Consider the following 18634-nt stretch of genomic DNA (forward strand, 5'->3'; position numbering starts at 1 on the left):
TTCACTGACCCCTACTTTAAAAAGCATAATGTCCTTCTGCAGGGACTGTTAGCTTGTCTCAAGGTGCATCAGACAAAGTCTCACCATCCTGGCTTCTAAGGCAATTCTGGCTGTACTTCTTCCAAGACAGATTTTTTTCATTCTTCTGGCAGTCAATGGTATATTCAGTATTCTTCTTTGCCAACACCATAATCCAAAGGCATCAATTATTCTTCCATATTCCTTATTCATTATCCAGCTTTCACATGCATATGAGGCGATTGAAAATACCACCACATGGGTCAGGTGCACCTTAGCCCTCAAGTTGACATCTTTACTTTTTAACACTTTAAAGAGGTCTTTTGTAGCAGATTTGCCCAATGCAATACATCATTTGAATTCTCAAGTTCTGCTTCTGTAGGCATTGGTAGTGGATCCAAGTAAAATGAAATTTGTGACAACTTCAATTTTTTCTCCAAAATTATAACCACTGGGAAATAGTCCCAAATTCATTTTAACTATGATAAAATTACACTCAATAACAATAAATCGAGCAAGGCAAAAGAGACCTTGGAGTTAAATGAGAAGTGCACCCTTGCTTCTTGCAGATGTTTTTAATTTATATGCACCAACATGATTTTAAGCACAAAGGTACTACCGCTGGTCAGATAAATGTTTTAGAAACCTGATTTGAAAATAATTTACATGCAGTAGTATTAAGATGAGTCCAGAGGTGGTTTTACAATCAACATGCTTATGTTTATCTATATTTTAAAAAGGAAAAGCAGAAATTCAAAACATGCCCAAGGGAACAGCTAGTGTTTTGCAGGAGCACTACTGAGCAATTTGAGCTCAACCAATAGGACTGCCCCCTGAAGCCAAGAGTCCATCCTTTCTGACTGCAAATGAGGCACTTTATTTCAACAGCAATACCCTAGGGCAATTATAAAAAGAAATATAAAGCACTGACAAAGCACAAAGTTAATTTTGCTAAAATTAACAGTATCTTCTATCCTAATATTTAGCCATTAGATGCTACGCCTTAGGGAATACTATGAAGCAATCTATATTCAAATTCAAAAGTCAGGTATGTCAGGTGCCTGGTTCAATTTTGTATTCGATCTAGATAGTGCATATAGTTTTAGAACTCAAATATATATTTTAAATATATTGTGGAAAACTCCATATAATAAATCTTTTTCAAAATAAAATAAAACCAAAAATTGTGAACCACATTTTATGGTTTTCCTAAACCTTAACTGCTAGCTTAAAAGATGAGTATATGTGACCTATTCAGAAAAGAGCTTTGAGTAGAAAATAATTCAATATGGAAATAAAATAGCCCATGAGGATTTTGAGATTCTTAGATTAGTGAAAGCTCATCTACATTGTACAGGCCCTAATTTATGACTATCAAATAAAGGCTTCCAGGTACGGAAGACTCTATGTTAAGAGACATCATAACTGTTATACCAAACTAGTACCAGTTGTTGCTGAGTCAGTCCTGACTCATGGCGACCCCACGCGTGTCAGAGTAGAACTGTACTCCATAGGGTTTTCAAAGGCTGCTGTCTCGGAAGTAAACTGCCTGGCCTTTCTTCTGAGGTGTTGCCAGACAGAGGCAAACCTCCAACCTTTTTGTTAGCAGCCCAGCACGCTAGCTGTTTACACCACATTCGTTTGTGATAGAATGAGTATATCACATGTTACTTTTAAGAATGGTGACCACAAAAACTTTACAAAATCAAAATGTTAAAACATGCTAGTTTGATTTATGAAAATAACATACTTTTCATTTTATACTGAGTATATACATTGGCATTGCAAATTCACAAGAAAATGGCCTTGCTCTTCCTATTTAAGAAACTATCAGAGGACATTTCAAGCAATCAGAATATCGTATACTGACCAAACAAGAGAAGATCAGATTGTTGACACACCTGAGTCCAGCATATCTCCATTTCTCTGTAATTTTCTCATTTCCATTTGCTACTAAAAAATAATTCACCTCAAATAAGACTCCTTGTAAAAAGGATATGCAATTCATTCACGAATGTTTATCCCTAATTCTAACCTTAACACCAGGTGGAAGGTGAAAGAGACAAGATAAAACCAAAAACCAAACCCACTACCGTCCAGTCAATTCCAACTCATAGCGACCCCATAGAACAGAGTAGAACTACCCGATAGAGTTTCCAAGGATCGCCTGGTGGATTTGAAGTGCCAACAGCTTGGTTAGCAGCCATAGCACTTAACCATTAAGCCACCAGGGTTTCTGAGGCAAGATAAAGTACCTCCAAATAAGGAGGTAATTTAGAGGGCAGAAATATCTACGGAGACATAGTTACAACATATGTTGTGAGACAGTAGGATAGAGAACCAGTTAAAAGGAGGTGAATTGTGAGATAGGACTGAATGTTAAATAGAATTTCAACACTCTGAGATTATGAGGCTGGTAGTGGAGGGTGCAGACACGGAAGGAGGAGAGAACATATGGAAGCTATTAATTCAGGACACACCTGAAGCAATTAGGAGGGTGGGATGGAGAGGTGAGAACACAACCCTGAGAAAGGAAGACCAAGGTCAGCTTGGAAGATTCACCATTCTCCCCACAATTTAGAGTCAAATTGGAAGAATATGAATTTCATCTAAGAGTTGGCTTGCTACATTGTTACTACACCAACAATAATCTTGGAAGTAAGAGTGAACATTTCTTCCTTTCAGGCAGAAAAGAGTAAAAAAAAAAAAAATATATGAGAACTTTTTAAGGCAGAGGGAGTTAACTATTTTACTAAAATAGACAAAGTCATACGATGAGAGGGAAGTCAAGTCTTGATGGGAATAAAATAGTTTAGGACAGTAACTGTTGAGAATTCAAAAGCTAAGAGAAAGAGGAAAGACTTGTGGAGCAACAGTAAGACTCCAATTAGTGCTGAATAATATGAATTTGAATAGGACTCAGTTCAGTCACAATACTCGCCACAGCACTTGTCAGAATGGAGGAGGCAAAAGTGGGATCAAACACTGTTTCCCAAAATTAAAAAAAAAAGTGTATATTCACCAGGATTATTCGGGGAAAGAGATTTTTTCGGAGAAAAATACATTGACAAGTCACTTCAAATGCAAGATTGACCACATCTCCCCCCCACTCACCAGTCAAGAACGCAATATTGTAACAAACAATAAATATAAAAAATCAATAAATAAAAACAAAAAACAACAACAACAACAAAAGAAACAATAAAAATGTTACTGTAGCCTACCTACGGTGGATGGTTCTTGTTGGCCAAAGGGCACCTTTCATCTGTTTAACACTGAGATGAGTTTTGGTCAGCAAATTTGAGGACAGAATGCAGAAAGGCTTTTCATAACTTGGAAAAGAAAACCAATGAGGCTAGGTAAATAATGAGTAAAGATTCAGGGGAAAATAGACCTGGGTATATTGAAATATTCCATTTTAAAATATACCATCTTACTGAAGAGTTAGGAGTCCCTGGTTGGTACAAAAGGTTAACGTGCTCAGCTGCTAACTGAAAGGTTATAGGTTTGAGTCAACCCAGAGGCACTGCTGCAAAAAGACCTGGAGATCTACCTCTGAAAAGCCAGCCATTGAAAACCCTATGGAGCATAGTTCTACTCTGACTCACACGGGGTTGCCAAGAGTTGCCATCTACTTGATGGCAACTTGTTGGTTGTTGGTTGGTTAAGGTGATCTGGTCACGTGGCAAAGACAGAAGTTACAGAAATGAGATGCTCCTAATCTTAGAAGCCTTGTTAAAAAGTATGGATATTTAAGGAAAGCTGTGGAAGGGCACTGAAGAGCTTAATGACAGGCTCTAAAAGAGCTTAGCAGCCTAGGTTGGGTGAGGATAAACCTGGCAGCTATATTTCAGTCACTTCAAGGTTTGAGGTTTTGCCAGGTAGGTGAAATGGAGGAGTGATGTTTAGATTATAGGTAAGGGAATGAGAGGAATGATGGATCTTAGAATTTTAAGTAGATATTGAAGAAAGTTAAAAGACAAAAAAAGAGCCATTAAATTGTATAAATGTGGAGGGAACAACAGATTGAAAGTTCAAATAAGATCTAAAAAAGGATTATAGAGAGAGTGAACTGCAAGAATGGTCTTGGACTTTTCTTTCAACTTTAAATTATTAGCAGTCTTCCTTTCCCAACCCCTTTCAACCCAAAATGTTTTGCACATTATTTGATGCACAACGTGGATACTCGATGCATGCAAACGACAGGTAAGCAGATTATCCACTGAGGTTTTTCCTCTTCTATCTGAGTTCAGGGCCCTAAATTATCCTGTTTCTGGTCTTACCTTTGAAGTCTCCAACCTCTTATAAATACGTAAAATGGTTTTAAAGCAAGAGATTTATCATACAACATGATTTATATCTTTACAGTCTACAAAGGTTTCTGTTTATTGTTGTTAGCTGCTACAAGTCTGCCCCTAACTCATGGCCAATTCATGCACACTGAAACTAAATACTACCCGTTCCTGCAGCATCCCCAAGCCTGTTGCATATTAGACCGTTGGGACACATAGGGTGTTCATTGGCTGGTGTTTTGGAAGTATATCACCAGGGTTTCCTTCCTAGTCATCAGTCTGGAAGCTCCACTGAAGCCTGTTCAATGTCACAGCAACACCCAAGCTTCTACTGACAGACGAGTGGTGGCTGTACGTGGGTGCATTGACCAAGAATCAAACTCAGGTCTCCTACTCCATGGAGAATTCTACTACTGAACTACCAGTGTCCCACAGTGAACCATAAAAGTATAAGCAATTAACTGCAAACTCCTCAAAAGAATATCACTCTAGTTTTGTTTTCTTTGTACTAATGACTTGCTATTTTACACATTATATATGAAAAATCAAAAGCAAAGTGATCCCTAAAACTAAATGAGGTAATGGCTTTGCTGGGCTAAAGATGTTGCTCTTAAGGGATTTGTGGGAGCAAGCCTTAAACAACGAGTTGTGGCTTATTCAGCAGACACTGGACTGTCTCATGCAAAATGTCATTTTAATTATTTATACAGAGAAAAGAGATTCCTTCATCTACTATGGACTTTTTTTTCCAGTTTCAATTCACTTTTAGAAAGAACGAAACTTGGAGTTTATATAGTGCATTTTGCCTTAGGAATACAAAGTGCTTTGAAAACATTATAGTAGATTTTCCAATGGAGTGAGATTAGATGCCTATTTTTATACTCAGCACTGGGTAGAAAAGTGACTTGGACAAAGTTAGCCAAGTTAGTGACAGAATTCAAAATTAAACTCAAGACTCTGAATTCTAAAACAATGCAGTATGAACAAGGATAAATATCCAAAGACAAATGGACTCATTCCAAGGAGAGTAGCACCATATTTTTGGCATTAAAATGTATGTGCTATTAGATATTTAGCTTTTGCAAAACAGAATTAAAGACGGAACAGACGAATAATGGATTTATTAAAAGCACGGAGGACATCTAACGGATGACCCCACCAATTCTATAAAATACTCAATGTTAAACAAATATTTAAAGACAAATGAACCATTATTTTTCATAGAACTTAAGTTTGATGATTTAGGAACTGTGAAAGGACTATTCTTTTCTATCAAAATACAGTGGGTTTTTTGTTATTACTTTGTTGTCTTGTTATGTTTTTGGCTTTCTATTATTTTGAGACCAAGATTAAAATATTAATTTGCTATATGGGTAATTGTACCCTAGTGGGAAAAAAAAAAAGGTTTATGTCAATGTTATTTTTCTTTAAAAAAAACAGATACTTACAAACAGCAACCACATCCTTCTATCCCCAGTCTGGATTCAGCATTCTCCTAGTTCTTCCCTGGAGTTTTCAGACCATAAATATACAACCTATCTAATCTTGGAAACCCTGGTGGCATAGTGGTTAAGTGCCACCACTGCTAACCAAAAGGTCGGCAGTTTGAATCCACCAGGCGCTCCTTGGAAACTCTATGGGAAACTCTGTAGGGTAGCAATGAGTTGGAATCGACTGAAAGGCAGTGGACTTGGTTTTTGTTTTTAATTTAATCTTGCCCCTTCTTTGATTACCCTGTCACCAACAACCTTCCTCTGAAGTCCCTTCTTCTCTGGGAATCCTAGGTGACGTGAGTATTAATAAAGCTTGATATCTTAGGCTTGCTGTTGATGATGTCATTCACGTAGCCTTCTCGTAAATTCCTGGATAGGGCAGTGGATAGGGAGGTTTGATAAATCTCCTCTAAAGTTGATCGAGACACTGTTTCATAGCTTCACTTGTCTGCTCACATCCCAAAACCTCCTTCTCCATCCCTCAATGTATATCTTTAGATAAAGATTTTACTCATAAGCCACAAAGAAAAACAGAACAATCACAAAATGACTTTGACTCTCACTACCACATCTGCTACCTACCAGCATCAGCACCAACTGAAACTACTCTTCCACCTGTGTATTTTAACACAGATGAACTTTCTATGATTCTATCTAAAACTAACTCCTCCACTTGGCCCTGGATCTTATACCCTCTTGTGTGCTCAAAGACTTTACTAAAATAATTCTTGCCTTGCTTTTCTACATCATTACTTAACTTCCAAATATTTATTTCCATGACATAGAAATATTCAGTTACTTTATTCGATAATAATAGTAATAAATCATGCTGTACTGTACCTGCAAAGGAGCCTGAGAGTAATGTTCAGTGAGGTAGGAGGAAAAGAAAGGATGTGTGGTTTTTGTAGCCCATGTTAAAATGAGTAATCAACATGCCAATGCTGCTGACAAGTCAGATGATTACTGAGGATTTACCAATGGACAAACCAACATGGTAGTCAGTGAGGAGTCATAAGAGCATTTTGATGGAAAGTTGGGGCAAGAATTTGATAGGAAAACATTTCAGAAAGAATAGGAGAAGAAGAATGGGAGAAAGTAAAACAGTTATTTCGAGGAACAAAGAAGTGGTGTGGTACTCACAAGGAAAGCAGAGACACTGGTTTTAGATAGTATCACAGAAATTCTGTCTATAGCGAAAAAAAAAAAAAAAAAACTACTGCCATCTAGTTGATTCCACCCATAGGACAGAGTAGAATTGCCCCACAGGGTTTCCAAGGAGTAGCTGGTGGATTCCAATTGGTGACCTTTTGGTTAGCAGTTAAGCACTGCATCACCAGGGCTCCCATCACACTTTGTGTACATATTTCTATGTTTTTCTTTATTTTGTATCTCCTTTAGTTTTTGTGTTTCCTTGTTTTATTTACTTAAGTATTTATTTATACCAAAGAGAGATACAGGTATAGATTTTTTTTTTTTATCTCTTATCAATGTGTTCCTTAAAAAAAAATTGGCTTGCTTTTTTTTGAACATTTAATTGTGCTTTAGGGGAAAGTTTTACAGAGCAAATTAGTTTTCCATTCAAAAATTGTTCTACGACAATGGTTGCAATCCCTGCAATGTGTCAGCACTCTCCCCATTTCCACCCCGGGTTCCCCATTTCTATTTTTCCAATTCCCTTGCCTTCTCATATTTGCTTCTGGGCAAATGTTGCCCGTTTGGTCTCGTATCCTTGATTGCTCTACGAAGCACAATCCTCATGGGTGTCATTGTCTATTTTATGGGCCTGTTTATTATTTGGCTGAAACATGATATCCAGGAGTGGCTTCATTTCCAAGTTAGAAAGACTTCTTAGGGCTATAGTCTCGGGAGTTACTCAGTCTCTTTCAGACCAGTAAGTCTGGTCTTTTTTATGAATTTTAATTTTATTCTACATTTTTCTCCTGCTCTAACAGGGACCTACTATTATGTTCCTCATCAAAACAGTTAGTAGTGGTAGCTGGGCACCATCTAGGTCTGGTCTCAGGCTGGAGGAACCTGTGGTATATGTGGGCCAGTCCTTTGGGCTAATTGCTTCCTTGAGTCTTTGGTTTTCTTTACTCTCCTTTGCTCCAGACAGGAGGAGACCTATAGCTGTATGTTAAATGACTACCCACAATCTCTTAAGACCCCAGACGCTCACCAAAGTAGGATGTAGAACATTATTTTTATGAACTATGTTATATCAGTTAACCTGGATGTTCCCTGAGAAGGCCCCTAGTCTTCAAGCCCAGTCACTCAGTCCCATGAAGTATTTGGTTATGTCTATGAAGTTTCCATAACTGTGCCCCGTGTGCTTTGTTATATATATGAATATACATGTAGCACACACAAACATGTATATAGAAATATCCACAAACATACTTATATATGCACACTGGTGTATCCCCATACAACCTCCCACACCTATTTAGCATGCATATCTACCTATGTATCCACTTGTAAATTATTGTTTGTTATTACTGTTGTGGAAACTCTGGTGGCATAGTGGTTAAGTGCTACAGCTGTTAACCAAGAGGTTGGCAGTTCAAATCCACCAGGCCCTCCTTGGAAACTCTATGGGGCAGTTCTACTCTGTCCTATAGGTCGCTATGAGTCAGAATCAACTCGACAGCAGTGGGTATGGTTTTTTGGTTTTATTACTGTTGTTGCAGGATTGTGTATGTTACAGTATTAACCATAGTTGCCTTTTATTCTTGCTTACCTCTCAGTGTCTTCCTTTCCCTTGATCACCTGGTGTTGACTTCCCCCATACTATGTATTGGCTTTGCCTTCAGCAGAATTAACACATCTACTATCTAGTTAGTGATTCTCCTCCAGCCCCAGTAACCATCATAGATTGTTTCTTTCTGTGTGTAAACCTTTCCTTGATTTTTTATAATAATTGTCTCATACAATATTTGTCCTTTTGTGATTGACTTATTTCTCTCAGCATAATGTCCTCCAGATTCATCCATCTTGTGAGTGTTTTGCAAATTCATTATTGTTATGCAGTATTTCATTGTGTGTATGTACTACGACTTGTTTATCCATTCTTCCATTGTTGGACACTTAGGTTGTTTCCATCTTCTTGCTATTGTGAATAACGCTGCAGTGAACATGGCTATGCATATGTCTATTCGTGTCACGGTTTGGTTTGCTTTTATTTGTACTAGTTTTTGTGCCTAAAGAATGATACATAAATATATCTGGGGTGAATAAATGGACAGGTTCTTATCATGATAAGATGTTCATATTCTGGTCCCTAAATCATTTTACATCTTTAATTTTGGATATTTCTAGATGAAGTTAAAGGTTACTATGTTGCTTAAAGGAATCCTGGTGGCACAGTGGTTAAGAGCTTGGATGCCAAACAAAAGGTCTGCAGTTGGAATCTGCCATCCGCACCTTGGAAACACCATGGGGCAGTTCTACTCTGTTCTACAGGGTCGCTGTAAGTCAGAATCGACTTGACAACAATAGATTTAGTTTTCTTCCTTTGTGTTGATTGAGAAGCACCTGCTAGTATTAATATAAAGAGGGCAAGTAAATTAATTTTCTCTTCTTATATTTCTCTGTGACCCAAGTATCTTTAAATTCTCATCACCCAGAAAGCCAAATGATCCTATAGCTTCCCCCCTAAATAAACTCATCCACACATTTACGAATCATGCTTACAATGTATTTGAAAAAACTGTGTTTTATAGAAGTCTATACATAAGACATGGAAACCCTTGCCGCATAGTGGTTAAGAGCTCAGTCTGCTAACCAAAAGGTCCGCAGTTCAAATTCACCATGCACTCCTTGAAAACTCTGTGGGGCAGGTCTACTCTGTCCTACAGGGTTGCTATGAGTCCGAATCGACTCAACAGCAATGGGTATGATTTGGTTTGGCTTATACATAAGACATTTTGCTATGTTATTATAGGAAGGGTCACATTGAATAATGTTATTTTTCCACACGATAAATCTAATAACATCTAATAAATAATGTTATTAGATTTATCGTGTGGAAAAATAACATTATTAACTGAATATTGTAATTTAGTGAAAAAGACTTTGAAACTGCAGGAAGATACCTGACAAATTCTAAACTCAGCATCTGGTGCAGATTTTGATTTAGTATAAAAGTAGCCTAGCTTGTGAGAAGCACCACTCTATCCACTACCTTTAGCAGGAAAAATAACCAGAAGAATCGGACACAGGTAGTGTGAATCAGAGTAACACGGTATTAATGTGACAGAAGCCTCTGCAGGCCCTAGAGGCATAGCCAGAGCAGAGAGATTTATAGAAAATGACTATTTTATGTTAAGCCCTTTTCTCTAATTTAAAAGTTGGGTGGGGTGGTTGGTGTGTCTCTTAGCCTTATTGATCCTTCTCACAGGTTACTGCAATAACCCTATATGGCCAGGACAATTAAAAATTGCCCAGAGATTCCAGGGCTTTTTTAAAGAAAACAGCAACTGTTGGTTCTCTATTTGTGGGTTATGGGGGCAACGTATGTCACACTCAGTAACCTTTGATAGGCCTGGGAACCAATAAAAAACCACAAAGTAGGTGACCTTGTATTAAATAGTTAGTCTCAGGAAGTGGCTGCTCCAAACGAAATGATAGAAATCCATGCAACCACTGTGGCAGAGCCAGAAGAACACGTCTATGAAGGAAATAAGCTTCACTCATTTTTCTTCCCCATTTAGGAGGAAAAAGCCTTAGATGAACCCATGAAAAGGCCCCAGTAAAAAACTTATGGAAGTTTCATACCAGCTGCTGTCGAGTGGACTCCAACTCATGTCGACTCCACATGTGTCAGAACAGAACTGCACTCCACAGGGTTTTCAGTGGCTGATTTTTCTGAAGCAAGTCACCAGGTTTTTCTTTTAAGGCACGCCTGAGCGGGCCTGAATATCCAAACTTCCGGTTAGCAGCCTGGAACATTAGCTACTTGGCCTATTCAGGGACTCCACAAAACTTATCATTATGTGCCCTCAGATTGGCTCCCACTCATCCCTACCTATGTACAACAGAACAAAACATAGTCCAGACCTGCGCCATCCTCACTATGGTTGCTGTGTTTCAGCCAATTGTTGCAGACACGGTGTCAACTCATCTCGTCAAGGGTCTTCCTCATTTTTGCTGACCCACTACTATACCAAGCATGATGTCCTTTCAGGGACTGGTCCCATCTTATAACATGTCCAAACTATGTGAGACAAAGTCTCGCCATGCTCGCTTCCGAGGAGCACTCTGGCTGTACTTCTTCCATGACACGCTTATTTATTCTTCTGGCAGTCCACGGTCTATTCAGTATTCTTCAGCAACACCATAATTCAAAGGTGTCAGTTCTCCCTTGGTCTCCCTTATTCATTGCCCAGCTTTTGCGTGCATATGAGGCTATTGAAAACCTCACAGCTTGGGTCAGGCACACCTTAGTCCTCAAAGTAACATCTTCACTTTTCAACACTTTTTTAAAGAGGCTTTTTGCAGCAGATTTGCCCAATACAATATATTGTTTGATTTCTTGACTGCAGGTTCCATGGGCACTAATTGTGGATCCAAGTAAAATGAAATCCTTGACAACTTCGATCTTTTCTCCATTTACTTCATGTGGTTTATTTGGCCCAGTTATGAGAATTTTTGTGTTATGTTAAGGTGTAATACACACTGATGGCTGTGGCCTTTGATCTTCATGAGTAAGCACTTCCTCTTCACTTTTAGCAAGCAAGTTTGTGTCATCTGCATGCCAAAGATTGTTAAGGAATCTTTCTCCAATCCTAATATCTCATTTTTCTTCATATACTCCAGCTTCTCAGATTATTTGCTGTGCATTCAGATCGACTAAGTATGGTGAAATGTTATAACCCTGACACGCACCTTTCCTGATTTTAAACCATGCAGTATCCCCTTATTCTGTTCGTATGACTCTCTTGATCTATGTATAGGTTCTGCATGAGCACAATTAAGTGTTCTGGAATTCCCATGCTTTGCAATGTTATCTATAATTTGTTATGATCCACTGTCATGGATTGAATTGTGTCCCCAAAAAAATATGTGTCAACTTGGTTAGGCCATGATTCCCAGTATTGTGTGTTGTCCTCCATCTTGTGATTGTACTTTTATGTTAAGAGGATTAGGGTGGGATTATGACACCACGCTTATTCGGGTTACTTCCCTGATCCACCTAAAGAGAGTGTCCCTGGGGTGTGTCCTGCACCACCTTTTATCTCTCAAGAGACAAAAGAAAAGGGAAGCAAGGAGAGAGTTGGGGACCTCATACCACCAAGAAAGCAGCACCAGAAGCAGAGCGCATCCTTTAGACCTGGGGTCCCTCTGCCTCAGAAGCTCCCTGACCAGGGGAAGACTGATGAGAAGGCCGACAGAGGAAAAAACCTTCCCCTGGAGCTGACACCCTGAATTTGGACTTTTAGCCTATTTTGCTGTAAGGAAATAAACTTCTCTTCGTTAAAGCCATCCACTTGTGGTATTTCCGTTACAACAGCAGTAGCTGACTAACACATGCAGACCGTCTAATGCCTTTGCATAGTCAATAAAACACAGGTAAACATCTTTCTGCTATTGTCTGCTTTCAGCCAAGATCCATCTGACATCAGCAGTGATAACCCTCATTCTACATCCTCTTCTGAATCTTGCTTGAATTTCTGGCTGTTTCCTGTCGATGTACTGCAGCAGCCATTTTTTAATTATCTTCAGCAAAATTTAACTTTTGTGTGATAGTAATTATATTGTTTGATAAGTTCTGCATTTCATTGGATCACCTTTCTTTGGAATGGACGCAAATATGGATCTCTTCCAGTCAGTTGGCCATGTAGCTGTCATCCAGACTTCTTAGCATAAACAAGTCAGCACCTCCAGTGCCATATCCATTAGTTGAAACATCTCAATTGATATTCCGCCAATTCCTGGAGCCTTGTTTTTCACCAGTGCCTTCAGTATGGCTTGGAGTTCTTTCTTCAGCACCATCAATTCTTGATCACATGCTACCTCCTGAAATGGTTGAACATCGACCAATTCTTTTTGGTACAGTGACTTTGTGTATACCTTCCATCTTCTTTCGATGTTTCCTGTGCCATTCATGTTTTGTGCACAGAATCTTTCAATATTGCAATCAGAGGCTTGAAATTTTTTAGTCTGCTCTTTCAGCTTGAGAAATGCCAAGCGTGTTCTTCCCTTTTGGTTTTCTAATTCCAAGTGTTTGCACATTTCATTATAATACTTTACTTCGATTTCTGGAGCCACCCTTTGAAATCTCCTCTTCAGCTCTTTTACTTCATTTCTTCTACTCACTTCAGCTACTCTACATTCAAGAATAAATTTCAGAGTCCCTTTTGACTTCTATTTTGGTCTTTTCTTTCTTTCCTGTTTTTTTTTAATGACTTCTTGCTTTCTTCATGTATGTTGTCACTGATGCCATCCCACAATTCATCTGGTCTTCAATCATTAGTGTTCGATGCATGAAATCTATTCTTGAGATGATCTCCAAATACAGGTGGGATATACTCAAGGTTGTATTTTGGCTCTCGTGGATTTATTTTAATTTTTTTTAGCTTCAACTTTAACTCGCATGTGAGCAATTGATGGTCTGTTCCACAGTCAGCGCCGGCCTTGTTCTGACTGATGATATTGAGCTTTTCCATCACCTCTTTCCACAGTTATAGTGTATTTAATTCTTGTGTTTTCCTTAAGGTGAGGTCCATGTGTATAGTCACCATTTATGTTGTTGAAGAAAGGCATTTGCAACGAATAAGTTTTTGGTTTTGCAAAATCCTATCATGTGATCTCATGTGTCGTTTCTATCACCAAGGCCATATTTTTCAACTAATGATCCTTCTTTGTTTCCAACTTTTGCATTTCATTCACCAATAATTATGACAGCATCTTAATTGTATGTTTGATCAGTTTCAGACTGCAGAAATTGTTAAAAATCTTCAATTTCTCCATTCTTGGATTTAGTGGTTGGTGTCTAATTTGAAAAATAGCCATATTAATTGGTCCTTCTTGTAGTCTTATAGATATTATCCTATCATTGACAGTGTTGTGCTTCAGGATAGACCTTGAAATGTTTTCTGACAACATTCCTCTTCAATTTGTCATTTTGGTCATAGTGGAACATATGATTGTCTGATTCAAAATAGCCAGTACCAGTCCATTTCAGCTTATTCTTGCCTGAGATATCAATCTTTATGCATTGCATTCATTTTTAATGACTTCCAATTTTCCTAGATTCATACTTTGTACATTCTATGTTCCTATTATTAATAGATGTTTGCAGATATTTCTTCTCATTTTGAGCCATGCCACAGCAACAAATGGAGGCCCCAAAAGCTTGACTCCATCCATGATTTTAAGATCAACTCTAATTTGAGAAGGCAGCACTTTCCCAGTCGTATTTTGAGTGTCTTGCAACCTGAGGAACTCATCTTCTGATACTATATCAGACAATATTCCACTGTTATTCATAAGGCTTTCACTGGCCAATTTTTTTCAGAAGTAAGCTACCAGGTCCTTCTTCCTAGTCTCTCTTAGTCTAGAAGCTGAGCTGAAATCTGCCCACCATGGGTGACCCTGCTGGTATTTGAAATACCAGTGGCATAGCTTCCAGCATGACAGTTAACACATAAGCCACGAAAGTAGCACAAACTGACAAATGGGTGGTGGACAAAAAATGTATAGAAATGCATCAGTATGATCATTTTGTGCAGGCATGCACGTGTGTGTGTGAGAGAGAGAGAGTGAAAGAGAGAGATCTGCAAGTAAAGAAAAAACTAATAGAAAAGAGGAAAGAAGGTCCACACAGCACAAAGACATGGGTATGCCCAGGAACCAAAGTTGCCGCTGACAAAGAGATTCTGCTGATCTCAGTAATCTGGAAGCTTGAATAAAAACCACACCGGAGCACAGGCAGAGAGGCTTGGAGAATTGTAACTAAGACCTCTGCATGCATTTCAATGCAAACTCAATGAAAGGGTAAAGTAGGAAAAAAAAGTATTCCCACTGACAGAGGAAGACCAACAATTTTTTTGCCCGTTTTAGCCTGGGCTCTGGTCAGAAAAATCAAAACTCTCTCAGAAATTCATAAGCACAGTTTGGGCCTGAGGCCTAAATTTCAAGCATGGCCCTGGAATCCCTACTTCGAGAAGTGAACAGTCAGTGCAGTCTGAGACACCTGCAGCACCTGCAAAGCACAGACAAAAACCTCTCTTGAGGGACATGCCCTCTGTTCAAGCCCCAAAGCTTTTCTGCAAATAAAGCCTCACTAAAGATTTTCTCCCTGACTAAACTTGTACGCTGCAAAACACCCACTCTGAGTGGGAATCAGCTGAGCCAGCAGGTAGTAGGAAGAAGCACTAGAGAACTACAGATAATAAAACAGCATCGAATATTAAAAAAAAAAAAAAGAATAACCAAGCTCATTGCCATCCAGTCGATTCAGACCCATAGCGACCCTATAGGACTAAGTAGAACATCCCATAGGGTTTTCAAGGCTGTACTCTTTACGGATTGCACATGTCATTATAATACTTTACTTTGTCTTCTCGAGCCACCGTTTGAAATTTTCTGTTCAGTTCCTTTACTTCATCATTTCTTCCTTTCGCTTTAGCTGCTCAACATTCAAAAGCAAGTTTCAGAAGCTCTTCTGACATCCATTTTGGTCTTTTCTTTCTTTCCTGTCTTTTTAATGACCTCTTGCTTTCCTCATGTATGATGTCCTTGATGTCATTCCACAACTCATCTGGTCTTTGGTCACTAGTGTTCAATGCATCAAATCTACTTTTGAGATGGTCTCTAAATTCAGGTGGGATATACTCAAGATCGTACTTCGGCTGTCATCAACTTGTTCTAATTTTCTTCACTTTCAATTTGAACTTGCATATGAGCAACTGATGGTCTGTTCCATAGTAAGCCCCTGGTCTTGTTCGGCTGATGATATTGAGCTTTTCAGTTGTCTCTTTCCACAGATGTAGTCAATTTGATTCCTGTATATTCCATGTGGTGAGGTCCATTGTGTAGTTGCCATGTATGTTGGTGAAAAAAGATATTTGCAATGAAGAAGTTGGTGGTCTTGTGAAGTTCTGTCATGTCATCTCTGGCACTGTTTCTGTCATGAAGGCCATATTTTCCAACTACCGATCCTTCTTTGTTTCCAGCATTCACATTCCAAAAACCAGCAATTATCAATGCATCTTAGTTGCATGTCTGATCAATTTCAGACTACAGAAGCTGGTAAAAATCTTCAATTTCTTTATCCTTTGCCTTAGTGATTGGTTCATAAATTTGAATAGTAGTCTTATTAACTGGTCTTCCTTGTAGATGTATGGATATTATCCTATCACTGACAGTGTTGTATTTCAGGATAGATATTGAAATACATTGAAATGTTCTTTTTGACAATGAAGACAACACCATTCCTCTTCAGGTTGTCATTCCTGGCATAGCAGACTATGATTGTCCAATTCAAAATGGCCAACAAAGTCCATTTCAGCTCACTAATGCCTAAGATATCAATGTTTATCTATTCCATTTTTGACCATTTCCAATTTTTCTAGATTCATACTTCATACATTCCATGTTCCAATTATTAGTGGATGTTTGCTGCTGTTTCTTCTCATTTTGAGTCCTGCCACATCAGCAAATGAAGGTCCCGAAAGCTTTACTCCATCTACATCATTAAGGTCTACTCTACTTTGAGGGGGCAGCTCTTCACCAGTCCTCTTTTGAGTGCCTTCCAACCTGGGGGGCTCATCTTCTGGCACTGTATCAAACAATGTTCTGCTGCTATTCTTTTCAGAAGTAGACTGCCGGGTCCTTCTTCCTAGTCTGTCTTAGTTTAGAAGCTCAGCTGAAACCTGTGTGCCATGGGTGACCCTGCTGATATCTGAATACCGGTGGCAAAGCTTCGAGCATCACAGCAACATGCAACCCCCACAGTATGACAAACTGACAGATGCGTGGGGATAGAAAACCAAAAGGGAAGAACATGCTCAGCATTTCTCAAGCTTAAAGAACTGAAGAAAAAATTCAAGCCTAGAGTTGCAATAGTGAAGGATTCTATGGGGAAAATATTAATGACACAAGGAGCATAAAAATAAGATGGAAGGATTACACAGAGTCATTATACCAAAAAGAATTGGTCGATGTTCAACCATTTCAAGAGGTAGCATATAATCATGAACCAATGGTACTGAAGGAAAAAGTCCAAGCTGCACTGAAGGCATTGGCAAAAAACAAGGCTCCAGGAACTGATGGAAAATCAATTGAGATGTTTCAACAAACAATGCAGTGCTGGAAGTGCTCACTAGACTATGCCAAGGAAATTGGAAGACAACTACCTGGCCAACCGACTGGAAGAGATCCATATTTATGCCTAATCCCAAGAAATGTGATCCAACCCAATGTGGAAATTATTGGCAATATCATTAATATCACAGGCAAGCAAAATTTTGCTGAAGACCATTCAAAAGTGACTGCTGCAATGTATCGACAGGGAACTGCCAGAAATTCAAGCAGGATTCAGAAGAGGACATGGAACCAGGGATATCATTGCTGATGTCAGATGAATCCTGGCTGAAAACAGAGAATGCCGGAAGGATGTTTACCTGTGTTTTATTGACTATGCAAAGGCATTCGACTGTATGGATCATAGCAAATTATGGATAACGTTGTGAAAAATGGGAACTCCAGAACACTTAATTATGCTCATGATAAAACTGTACATACATGAAGAGGCAGTTGTGTGGACAGAACAAGGGGATACTGAGTGGTCTAAAGTCAGAAAAGATGTGTGTCAGGGTCCTATCCTTTCACCACACCTATTCAGTCTGTATGCTGAGCAAATAATCCAAGAAGCTGGACTATACGAAGAAGAATGGGGCATCAGGTTTGGAGGAAGATTCGTTAACAACCTGTGGTATGCGGATAATACAACTTTGCTTGCTGAAAGTGAAGACAACTTGAAGCACTTACTGATGAAGATCAAAGACCAAAGCCTTCAGTATGGGTTACACTTCAACATAAAGAATGCAAAAATCCTCAGGACAGGACCGATAAGCAACATCATGATAAAGGAATAAAAGACTAAAGTTGTCAAGGATTTCATTTTACTTGGAACCACAATCAACAGCCATGGAAGCAGCAATCAAGAAATCAAAATACCCATTGCATTGGGCAAATCTGCCTCAAAGGACCCCTCTAAAGTGTCAAAAAGCAAAGATGTCACCTTCAAGGCTAAGATGTGCCTGGCCCAAGCCATGGTATTTTCAATTGCACCATATGCATGCAAAAGCTGGACAATGAATAAGGAAGACCAAAGGAGAATAGATGCTTTTGAATTGTGGTGTTGGTGAAGAATATTGAAAATACCATGGACTGCTAAAAGAAGGAACAAATCTGTCTTGGAAGAAGTACAACCAGAATGCTTCTTAGAAGCAAGGAGGGCGAGACTGCACCTTACATACTTTGGACATATTGTCAGGAGGGGTCAGTCCTTGGAGAAGGACATCATGCTTGGTAAAGTACAAGGTCAGCAGAAAAGAGGAAGACCCTTGGTGAAATGAATTGATACAGTAGCTGCAACAATGGCTAATGCATAACAACGATTGTGAGCATGGCGCAGGACTGGGCAGTGATTCATTCTGTGGTACATAGGGTCACTATGAGTCAGAACTGACTTGACGGCACCTAATAACAACTACGTACAATCTTTACGGAAGCAGACTGCCACATCTTTCTCCCTGGGAGCAGCTGCTAGGTTCGATCTGCCAACCTTTTGGTTAGCAGCCAAGTGTTTAACCACTGTGCCAC

This window comes from Loxodonta africana, chromosome 21, assembly GCF_030014295.1.
Source record: "Loxodonta africana isolate mLoxAfr1 chromosome 21, mLoxAfr1.hap2, whole genome shotgun sequence".
NCBI classification, from domain to species: Eukaryota; Metazoa; Chordata; class Mammalia; order Proboscidea; family Elephantidae; genus Loxodonta; species Loxodonta africana.